Source organism: Aphis gossypii, chromosome X, assembly GCF_020184175.1.
Source record: "Aphis gossypii isolate Hap1 chromosome X, ASM2018417v2, whole genome shotgun sequence".
Taxonomy (NCBI): Eukaryota; Metazoa; Arthropoda; class Insecta; order Hemiptera; family Aphididae; genus Aphis; species Aphis gossypii.
The window spans coordinates 54,920,709-54,933,282 of NC_065533.1; the positions used below are offsets into that span (position 1 = coordinate 54,920,709).

The 12,574-nt window shown below is 35.1% G+C and overlaps 1 protein-coding gene across 1 annotated transcript in view; it reads left to right on the plus strand.

The window, feature by feature from the left end:
- The window catches only part of LOC114126432 (fatty acid CoA ligase Acsl3), a 120,118-nt gene that overhangs the window by 16,345 nt on the left and 91,199 nt on the right, over nucleotides 1–12,574 (plus strand). The window lies entirely within an intron of this gene.

Genomic DNA, 12,574 nt, shown 5'->3' on the forward strand with positions numbered 1-12,574 from the left:
ATATATTGTAGTAATTGCGAGAGTAACCAAAAACGCAACCCTTGGTACTAGGAACATATGGGAAAGATGCACCTTTTTGCCTGCACGGCCACCACTTTGCCGCATATACTTCACAATGTTGTACATGAAAAAAGCGAATCAAGGCGCTTTCTTTTAAACAGGTTTTCAAATCGAGTGTCCGAGTGTAGTGAACAGTCGGTCGGATAATATTGTAAATATACGGTATATATTGTAGTGTTTGCGAGGTAGACCTAAAACGTAAAATTTAGTACTAGAAACATATGGAAAAGATGCACCTTCTTGGCAGAACGGTCATCCCTGTGCCGCATATAGTTAACAATGTTGTACATAAAAAGAACGAATCAAGGCGCATTCTTTTAAACAGGTTTTCAAATCGAGTGTCCTAGTGTAGTGAACAGTCGGTCGGATAATATTGTAAATATACGGTATATATTGTAGTAATTGCGAGGGTAACCAAAAACGCAACCCTTGGTACTAGGAACATATGGGAAAGATGCACCTTCTTGGCAGGATGGCCATCTCTGTGCCGCATATTGTTTTATATTGTTACATGATAAGAACGAATAAAGGCGCTTTCTTGTAAACAGGTTTTCAATCGAGTGTCCTAGTGTAGTGAACAGTCGGTCGGATAATATTGTAAATATACGGTATATATTGTAGTAATTGCGAGGGTAACCAAAAACGCAACCCTTGTACTAGGAACATATGGAAAGATGCACCTTCTTGGCAGGATGGCCATCTCTGAGCCGCATATTGTTTACAATGTTTTACATGAAAAGAACGAATCAAGGCGCTTTCTTTTAAACAGGTTTTCAAATCGAGTGTCCTAGTGTAGTGAACAGTCGGTCGATAATATTGTAAATATACGGTATATATTGTAGTAATTGCGAGGAGAACCAAAAACGCAACCCTTGGTACTAGGAACATATGGGAAAGATGCACCTTCTTGGCAGGATGGCCATCTCTGAGCCGCATATGTTATCAAATGTTTTACATGAAAAGAACGAATCAAGGCGCTTTCTTTTAAACAGGTTTTCAAATCGAGTGTCCTAGTGTAGTGAACATCGGTCGGATAATATTGTAAATATACGGTATATATTGTAGTGTTTGCGAGTAGACCTAAAACGTAAAATTTAGTACTAGGAACATATGTGAAGGTGCACCTTTTGGCCTGACGGCCACCCCTGCGCCGCATATGCTTCACAATGTTGTACATGAAAAGAGCGAATATTGCAATTTATTTTAAACAGGTTTTCAAATCGAGTGTCCTAGTGTAGTGAACAGTCGGTTGGATAATATTGTAAATATACGGTATATATTGTAGTAATTGCGAGGGTAACCAAAAACGCAACCCTTGGTACTAGGAACATATGGGAAAGATGCACCTTCTTGGCAGGATGGCAATCTCTGAGTCGCATATTGTTTATAATGTTTTACATGAAAAGAACGAATCAAGGCGCTTTCTTTTAAACAAGTTTTCAAATCGAGTGTCCTAGTGTAGTGAACAGTCGGTCGGATAATATTGTAAATATACGGTATATATTGTAGTAATTGCGAGGGTAACCAAAAACGCAACCCTTGGTACTAGGAACATATGGGAAAGATGCACCTTCTTGGCAGGATGGCCATCTCTGAGCCGCATATTGTTTATAATGTTTTACATGAAAAGAACGAATCAAGGCGCTTTCTTTTAAACAGGTTTTCAAATCGAGTGTCTTAGTGTAGTGAACAGTCGGTCGGATAATATTGTGAATATACGGAAAATATTGTAGTTTTTGCGAGGGTAACCAAAAACGCAAGCCTTGGTACTAGGAACATATGGGAAAGATGCACCTTCTTGGCAGGATGGCCATCTCTGAGCCGCATATTGTTTATAATGTTTTACATGAAAAGAACGAATCAAGGCGCTTTCTTTTAAACAGGTTTTCAAATCAAGTGTCCTAGTGTAGTGAACAGTCGGTCGGATAATATTGTAAATATACGGTATATATTGTAGTGTTTGCGAGGTAGACCTAAAACGTAAAATTTAGTACTAGGAACATATGTGAAAGGTGCACCTTTTTGCCTGGACGGCCACCCCTGCGCCGCATATGATTCACAATGTTGTACATGAAAAAAGCGAATATAGGCGATTTATTTTAAACAGGTTTTCAAATCGAGTGTCCGAGTGTAGTGAACAGTCGGTCGGATAATATTGTAAATATACGGTATATATTGTAGTGTTTGCGAGGTAGACCTAAAACGTAAAATTTAGTACTAGGAACATATGTGAAAGGTGCACCTTTTTGCCTGGACGGCCACCCCTGCACCGCATATGCTTCACAATGTTGTACATGAAAAGAGCGAATAATGCAATTTATTTTAAACAGGTTTTCAAATCGAGTGTCCGAGTGTATTGAACAGTCGGTTGGATAATATTGTAAATATACGGTATATATTGTAGTAATTGCGAGGAGAACCAAAAACGCAACCCTTGGTACTAGGAACATATGGGAAAGATGCACCTTCTTCGCAGGATGGCCATCTCTGAGCCGCATATTGTTTATAATGTTTTACATGAAAAGAACGAATCAAGGCGCTTTCTTGTAAACAGGTTTTCAAATCGAGTGTCCTAGTGTAGTGAACAGTCGGTCGGATAATATTGTAAATATACGGTATATAATGTAGTAATTGTGAGGGTAACCAAAAACGCAACCCTTGGTACTAGGAACATATGGGAAAGATGCACCTTCTTGGCAGGATGGCCATCTCTGAGCCGCATATTGTTTATAATAATTTACATGATAAGAACGGATAAAGGCGCTTTCTTGTAAACAGGTTTTCATATCGAGTGTCCTAGTGTAGTGAACAGTCGGTCGGATAATATTGTAAATATACGGTATATATTGTAGTATTGCGAGGGTAACCAAAAACGCAACCCTTGGTACTAGAACATATGGGAAAGATGCACCTTCTTGGCAGTGGCCATCTCTGAGCCGCATATTGTTTATATGTTTTACATGAAAAGAACGAATCAAGGCGCTTTCTTTTAACAGGTTTTCAAATCGAGTGTCCTAGTGTAGTGAACAGTCGGTCGGATAATATTGTAAATATACGGTATATATTGTAGTAATTGCGAGGGTAACCAAAAACGCAACCCTTGGTACTAGGAACATATGGGAAAGATGCACCTTCTTGGCAGGATGGCCATCTCTGAGCCGCATATTTTTTATAATGTTTTACATGAAAAGAACGAATCAAGGCGCTTTCTTTTAAACAGGTTTTCAAATCAAGTGTCCTAGTGTAGTGAACAGTCGGTCGGATAATATTGTAAATATACGGTATATATTGTAGTGTTTGCGAGGTAGACCTAAAACGTAAAATTTAGTACTAGGAACATATGTGAAAGGTGCACCTTTTTGCCTGGACGGCCACCACTTTGCCGCATATACTTCACAATGTTGTACATGAAAAAAGCGAATATAGGCGATTTATTTTAAACAGGTTTTCAAATCGAGTGTCCGAGTGTAGTGAACAGTCGGTCGGATAATATTGTAAATATACGGTATATATTGTAGTGTTTGCGAGGTACACCTAAAACGTAAAATTTAGTACTAGGAACATATGTGAAAGGTGCACCTTTTTGCCTGGACGGCCACCCCTGCGCCGCATATGCTTCACAATGCTGTACATGAAAAGAGCGAATATTGCAATTTATTTTAAACAGGTTTTCAAATCGAGTGTCCGAGTGTAGTGAACAGTCGGTTGGATAATATTGTAAATATACGGTATATATTGTAGTAATTGCGAGGAGAACCAAAAACGCAACCCTTGGTACTAGGAACATATGGGAAAGATGCACCTTCTTGGCAGGATGGCCATCTCTGAGCCGCATATTGTTTATAATGTTTTACATGAAAAGAACGAATCAAGGCGCTTTCTTTAAACAGGTTTTCAAATCGAGTGTCCTAGTGTAGTGAACAGTCGGTCGGATAATATTGTAAATATACGGTATATATTGTAGTGTTTGCGAGGTACACCTAAAACGTAAAATTTAGTACTAGGAACATATGTGAAAGGTGCACCTTTTTGCCTGGACGGCCACCCCTGCGCCGCATATGCTTCACAATGTTGTACATGAAAAGAGCGAATATTGCAATTTATTTTAAACAGGTTTTCAAATCGAGTGTCCTAGTGTAGTGAACAGTCGGTTGGATAATATTGTAAATATACGGTATATATTGTAGTAATTGCGAGGGTAACCAAAAACGCAACCCTTGGTACTAGGAACATATGGGAAAGATGCACCTTCTTGGCAGGATGGCAATCTCTGAGTCGCATATTGTTTATAATGTTTTACATGAATAGAACGAATCAAGGCGCTTTCTTTTAAACAGGTTTTCAAATCGATTGTCCTAGTGTAGTGAACAGTCGGTCGGATAATATTGTAAATATACGGTATATATTGTAGTGTTTGCGAGGTAGACCTAAAACGCAACCCTTGGTACTAGGAACATATGGGAAAGATGCACCTTCTTGGCAGGATGGCCATCTCTGAGCCGCATATTGTTTATAATGTTTTACATGAAAAGAACGAATCAAGGCGCTTTCTTTTAAACAGGTTTTCAAATCGAGTGTCCTAGTGTAGTGAACAGTCGGTCGGATAATATTGTAAATATACGGTATATATTGTAGTAATTGCGAGGGTAACCAAAAACGCAACCCTTGGTACTAGGAACATATGGGAAAGATGCACCTTCTTGGCAGGATGGCCATCTCTGAGCCGCATATTGTTTATAATGTTTTACATGAAAAGAACGAATCAAGGCGCTTTCTTTTAAACAGGTTTTCAAATCGAGTGTCCTAGTGTAGTGAACAGTCGGTCGGATAATATTGTAAATATACGGTATATATTGTAGTGTTTGCGAGGTAGACCTAAAACGTAAAATTTAGTACTAGGAACATATGTGAAAGGTGCACCTTTTTGCCTGGACGGCCACCCCTGCGCCGCATATGCTTCACAATGTTGTACATGAAAAGAGCGAATATTGCAATTTATTTTAAACAGGTTTTCAAATCGAGTGTCCGAGTGTAGTGAACAGTCGGTCGGATAATATTGTAAATATACGGTATATATTGTAGTGTTTGCGAGGTAACCAAAAACGCAACCTTGGTACTAGGAACATATGGGAAGATGCACCTTCTGGCAGGATGGCCATCTCTGAGCCGCATATGTTTTACAATGTTTTACATGAAAAGAACGAATCAAGGCGCTTTCTTTAAACAGGTTTTCAAATCGAGTGTCCTAGTGTAGTGAACAGTCGGTCGGATAATATTGTAAATATACGGTATATATTGTAGTATTGCGAGGTAACCAAAAACGCAACCTTGGTACTAGGAACATATGGAAAGATGCACCTTCTTGGCAGGATGGCCATCCTGAGCCGCATATTGTTTATAATGTTTTACATGAAAAGAACGAATCAAGGCGCTTTCTTTTAAACAGGTTTTCAAATCGAGTGTCCTAGTGTAGTGAACAGTCGGTCGGATAATATTGTAAATATACGGTATATATTGTAGTAATTGCGAGGGTAACCAAAAACGCAACCCTTGGTACTAGGAACATATGGGAAAGATGCACCTTCTTGGCAGGATGGCCATCTCTGAGCCGCATATTGTTTATAATGTTTTACATGAAAAGAACGAATCAAGGCGCTTTCTTTTAAACAGGTTTTCAAATCGAGTGTCCTAGTGTAGTGAACAGTCGGTCGGATAATATTGTAAATATACGGTATATATTGTAGTGTTTGCGAGGTAGACCTAAAACGTAAAATTTAGTACTAGGAACATATGTGAAAGGTGCACCTTTTTTAGCCTGGACGGCCACCCCTGCGCCGCATATGATTCACAATGTTGTACATGAAAAGCGAATATAGGCGCTTTATTTTAAACAGTTTTCAAATCGAGTGTCCGAGTGTAGTGAACAGTCGGTCGGATAATATTGTAAATATACGGTATATATTGTAGTGTTTGCGAGGTAGACCTAAAACGTAAAATTTAGTACTAGGAACAATGTGAAAGGTGCACCTTTTTGCCTGGACGGCCACCCCTGCGCCGCATATGCTTCACAATGTTGTACATGAAAAGAGCGAATATTGCAATTTATTTTAAACAGGTTTTCAAATCGAGTGTCCGAGTGTAGTGAACAGTCGGTTGGATAATATTGTAAATATACGGTATATATTGTAGTAATTGCGAGGGTAACCAAAAACGCAACCCTTGGTACTAGGAACATATGGGAAAGATGCACCTTCTTGGCAGGATGGCCATCTCTGAGCCGCATATTGTTTATAATGTTTTACATGAAAAGAACGAATCAAGGCGCTTTCTTTTAAACAGGTTTTCAAATCGAGTGTCCTAGTGTAGTGAACAGTCGGTCGGATAATATTGTAAATATACGGTATATATTGTAGTAATTGCGAGGGTAACCAAAAACGCAACCCTTGGTACTAGGAACATATGGGAAAGATGCACCTTCTTGGCAGGATGGCCATCTCTGAGCCGCATATTGTTTATAATGTTTTACATGAAAAGAACGAATCAAGGCGCTTTCTTTTAAACAGGTTTTCAAATCAAGTGTCCTAGTGTAGTGAACAGTCGGTCGGATAATATTGTAAATATACGGTATATATTGTAGTGTTTGCGAGGTAGACCTAAACCGTAAAATTTAGTACTAGGAACATATGTGAAAGGTGCACCTTTTTGCCTGGACGGCCACCCCTGCGCCGCATATGCTTCACAATGTTGTACATGAAAAGAGCGAATATTGCAATTTATTTTAAACAGGTTTTCAAATCGAGTGTCCGAGTGTAGTGATCAGACGGTTGGATAATATTGTAAATATACGGTATATATTGTAGTAATTGCGAGGGTAACCAAAAACGCAACCCTTGGTACTAGGAACATATGGGAAAGATGCACCTTCTTGGCAGGATGGCCATCTCTGAGCCGCATATTGTTTACAATGTTTTACATGAAAAGAACGAATCAAGGCGCTTTCTTGTAAACAGGTTTTCAAATCGAGTGTCCTAGTGTAGTGAACAGTCGGTCGGATAATATTGTAAATATACGGTATATAATGTAGTAATTGTGAGGGTAACCAAAAACGCAACCCTTGGTACTAGGAACATATGGGAAAGATGCATCTTCTTGGCAGGATGGCCATCTCTGAGCCGCATATTGTTTATAATAATTTACATGATAAGAACGGATAAAGGCGCTTTCTTGTAAACAGGTTTTCATATCGAGTGTCCTAGTGTAGTGAACAGTCGGTCGGATAATATTGTAAATATACGGTATATATTGTAGTAATTGCGAGGGTAACCAAAAACGCAACCCTTGGTACTAGGAACATATGGGAAAGATGCACCTTCTTGGCAGGATGGCCATCTCTGAGCCGCATATTGTTTATAATGTTTTACATGAAAAGAACGAATCAAGGCGCTTTCTTTTAAACAGGTTTTCAAATCGAGTGTCCTAGTGTAGTGAACAGTCGGTCGGATAATATTGTAAATATACGGTATATATTGTAGTAATTGCGAGGGTAACCAAAAACGCAACCCTTGGTACTAGGAACATATGGGAAAGATGCACCTTCTTGGCAGGATGGCCATCTCTGAGCCGCATATTTTTTATAATGTTTTACATGAAAAGAACGAATCAAGGCGCTTTCTTTTTTTACAGGTTTTCAAATCAAGTGTCCTAGTGTAGTGAACAGTCGGTCGGATAATATTGTAAATATACGGTATATTGTAGTGTTTGCGAGGTAGACCTAAAACGTAAAATTTAGTACTAGGAACATATGTGAAAGGTGCACCTTTTTGCCTGGACGGCCACCCCTGCGCCGCATATGATTCACAATGTTGTACATGAAAAAAGCGAATATAGGCGATTTATTTTAAACAGGTTTTCAAATCGAGTGTCCGAGTGTAGTGAACAGTCGGTCGGATAATATTGTAAATATACGGTATATATTGTAGTGTTTGCGAGGTAGACCTAAAACGTAAAATTTAGTACTAGGAACATATGTGAAAGGTGCACCTTTTTGCCTGGACGGCCACCCCTGCGCCGCATATGCTTCACAATGTTGTACATGAAAAGAGCGAATAATGCAATTTATTTTAAACAGGTTTTCAAATCGAGTGTCCGAGTGTAGTGAACAGTCGGTTGGATAATATTGTAAATATACGGTATATATTGTAGTAATTGCGAGGAGAACCAAAAACGCAACCCTTGGTACTAGGAACATATGGGAAAGATGCACCTTCTTGGCAGGATGGCCATCTCTGAGCCGCATATTGTTTATAATGTTTTACATGAAAAGAACGAATCAAGGCGCTTTCTTTTAAACATGTTTTCAAATCGAGTGTCCTAGTGTAGTGAATAGTCGGTCGAATAATATTGTAAATATACGGTATATATTGTAGTTATTGCGAGGGTAACCAAAAACGCAACCCTTGGTACTAGGAACATATGGGAAAGATGCACCTTCTTGGCAGGATGGCCATCTCTGAGCCGCATATTGTTTATAATGTTTTACATGAAAAGAACGAATCAAGGCGCTTTCTTTTAAACAGGTTTTCAAATCGAGTGTCCTAGTCAGTGTTGTGCCATAACTAAATTTATCTAGATAAATTTATCTAGATAGGTTATCTAGATAAAAACTTAATATCTTTATCTTATCTAGATAAAAAAATAAAATTGACATCTAAATTTCATCTAGATAAATTTTAGAGCCATCTAGATAATTATCTAGATAATTCACAAGTCCGTAACTAATAACTAATAAGTAATAACTATTCTACAATATTATCATTTTCAAATTTTCAATAAAAATACAACTAGGTAAATAAGAAATGTCATTTGTATTACTATATTTGGTTCTAAAATAGTTTTACATAGCATTTATTATTATGAAAAATTACGATTTATTACGTATATAGACATGGGAGATGGAAATTATTTATAATTTTATAATACGGTCAATACGGGAAATCTCAAGCCCACATTACGAATGTCTATCGAACCTGTTTATTAATATATTGTCGCATTCCAATCAAGGGACTAGGCAGTTGTGCGGTGGTACCGATCGACGATCGCGGATGGTTTATAAATACTAAAATACAGCAATAATTGTCGATAAGACAATAACAATATTATAATATCTAATAATACGGCAATACGCTGTATATCTACAAAAATTAATCGTTCCTTATCGATTACCACAAATTCTATATTTATTTATAAATTATGTCCATCGTCACTAATCATGTGCTATAAATAATTATTATTACCAGGCCCCGATTATACGAATTTGTATGGATGCATAATATTGTACAACAAAATAATTAACTGGTGTGAGATATCCATTATCCTTCTCGTATCGTACGCAGCGCACACTCGTCCTCAACTTGTTCAGTGTTCCTGTTTTCTTAGTTTTTATAATTTTGTTTATGACTTAATTTTATTGGTGAAATATTTTATATTTTGTAATGGATCGTTTCTTGATTCAATCATTACCCAACACTAAAAGAATTCGTCTACGAACGGATGAAAACGTTGATGATCCGATAACTGGTACAGACGTTTCACCAACATCGTCGACCGAAAATGTACAGCAAAATTTAAAATTTCAATATTTATTTGATGAATTTTACAAATTGGTGTCGATAAATAGTGATAAAATAATAGCATCTTGTGTTAACTGTCATAAAAACATAAGTGCATCAACTAAGTCGAGTGGCAACTTGTTAAGTCATATTAAAGTAAGTTTTTTAAACAATTTCTTTTAAATCTAAACATTGTGGTTATTTTTTTATTGGTAACAATAATAAATAATATATCATAATTTACAAGGAGTCAAGATATATCTAAATATTAAGAACAAAATGTCAGAGTGTATCATAGTATTTTATGTTTATGATTTAGGTACCTAGTTCCCACCTATAATTATAACAATTACCTACAATTAATTATTAATTAATGTTCTTAAAATTACTTGTTTATAGCTTCAACATCCATTATTAATTCCAAAAGTTGAAATAGCTAGAAGTAAGAAAAATTCAAATTTTATTCAAACCAAAATTGTTGATGTTCGTCCAAAAAAAATTAATAAAGACATGGTAATTATTAATTCAGATTTTTTCTAATTTATTTGTCATACAAATAATATAATTACTATTATCTTTCATATTCACTTATTTATTTATTGAAATATTATTTAATTATTATTTATTATATACATTTAAAATTACCTTTATTTTAATAAGAAAAACAATTTTTTTATATTATTTATTTTTACCTAAAGTTATGCTCAAAGTACTTATATTATTAACTAATACCATACTTCCTGAATTTGAAAAATATATTTTTTTTTATTGTTTTATTTCCTAAAACATATTATGAAGATTATTTATTTATTTATTTATTATTAAGTTTAACGGGACAAGCCCTTTTATATAGGATATAATACATAATAATCAAGAACAACCATAGATATACAAAATAATTAATACAGTTTGAAAGGTGAATTATAACAAAAATTTACATATACATAAAATAATTAAATTTCAATTAGATAGTAGGTATAAAGCTTTAGTTTTAAAAGATTCACGAGACATGAAAAAGAAATCAACTTCATTACAAATTAAATTACATAATAATAGAGCTCTAGGAAAAAATAAATCAGAACATTTTTTTTTTTATAAAAAGGTACAAAAAATAAACAAGAGTTTCTAATCGAATAACTATGAGTACAAATACTAATTTTACTTAATAAATTAGAACAATCAATATAATATTATGCTATCTTTACAGAATACCTCCAATATGTAAACCATTTAAATGTTGGATAACACTTTTTTTAGTGTGTTAATTGTTATTTTATTTTTAGGTGAAGGATTTAGTGTTTGAATATATTGTAAATGAAATGCGCCCATTAAGAACTTGTGAAAAAAAAAGTTTCAAAAGGTTAATTGTAGGGCTTACTGGATCAAATGATATAGTTCCAAGTAGAAAACAGTTATCAAAACAATTGGATTTAAAATATGATCAATACGTTTCAATGCTAACCAATTTAGTTGCAAAACATGACTATATTTGTGCAACAGCCGATATATGGAGTGCCAATAATCGAAGTTACATGGGTATACACTATTTCTTATGCACACTATTAATATTGATTATTTTTAATTTATTATAATTTATTCGTAGGAATGACTTGTCACTTCATAGACGAAGAAACATATTTTCGCCAATCATATGTCATTGGTTGTATACGCATAAAAGGAAGCCACAACTATCAAAATATTACTGAGGTTATGATAGACATTACAAAAACTTACAAAATTGATCTATCAAAAATAACACATATTGTCACAGATAATGCTTCGAACTTTGGTAAGGCATTCCGAGTATTCTCTTCTCTACCACCTAATGAAGAAACAAGTACAAATGATGTGGGAAATTTTGATGAAAGTAGTTCAGAGAGTTCAAATTTTGATAGTGAATCTGACTGCTCAGACTTGGATTCAGAAAGAGTTAATTTGAATAATTTGTTAAATTTGGAATCAAACCTAGCCAACAATGGTAGTTTTTTTTTACCTCAGCATATGCTATGTTGTGCACATACTTTAAACTTGATTGCAGCTAGCGATATATCTAAAATTTCTAATAATGATTACAACAAAATTTCTAAGTCAACTTTTAATAAATTAACACACTTTTGGAATTTAGCTAGTAGAAGTACAGCAGCATCAGACACAATATATGACATTTGCAAGTGTAAGTTCCCAGTTCCTGTGGTAACTAGATGGAATTCATTGTATGATGCAACACAAAAAATTTCTAATCATAAAACTAATGTATGTATATTATTTGAAAAATTACATTTGCCTAAATTAAAAGTTAGTGAGTGGGCATTCATTGAAGAATATTGCAACGTAATGAAACCATTGGCTTTTTCCTTGGATAAATTACAGGGTGAAAAGAACAGCTTCTTGGTTATGTTGCCCCCACGCTTTTAGTTTTAGAAAATTGTTAATACAATCAAACCAGTTAACATATTGTAACCGTTAAGCCTCACAATTGTGTCTAGTCTCGAAAAACGATTTAGTTTTTTATATAACTTAAGTGAAACAAAAAGTAAAAGTTTTATAATAGCATCAATCAGTCATCCAAAATTCAAAATGGATTGGGTACCTGTTCGGTATAAAGATATTTGTAAAAAATATTTAACGATGAGTGCAATTTGATGTCTTCTTTAGTTACTACAAATTCTGACTCAGCAGATGACAGTGATAATATGAGTGATAAAGAGTTTTATAGTAATGTATGTGATCAAAGTTCAAATAATTATTCTCCAGATGAAGAAATAAATGTACAAGTATTAAAATATTTAAATTCAAAAAAAAAAGAGCTGCAAATGTTAAATAATTATCCTATAGTTAAAAAAATATTTTTGAAGTACAACACAACCCTTCCATCATCAGCACCTGTAGAAAGATTATTTAGTGGT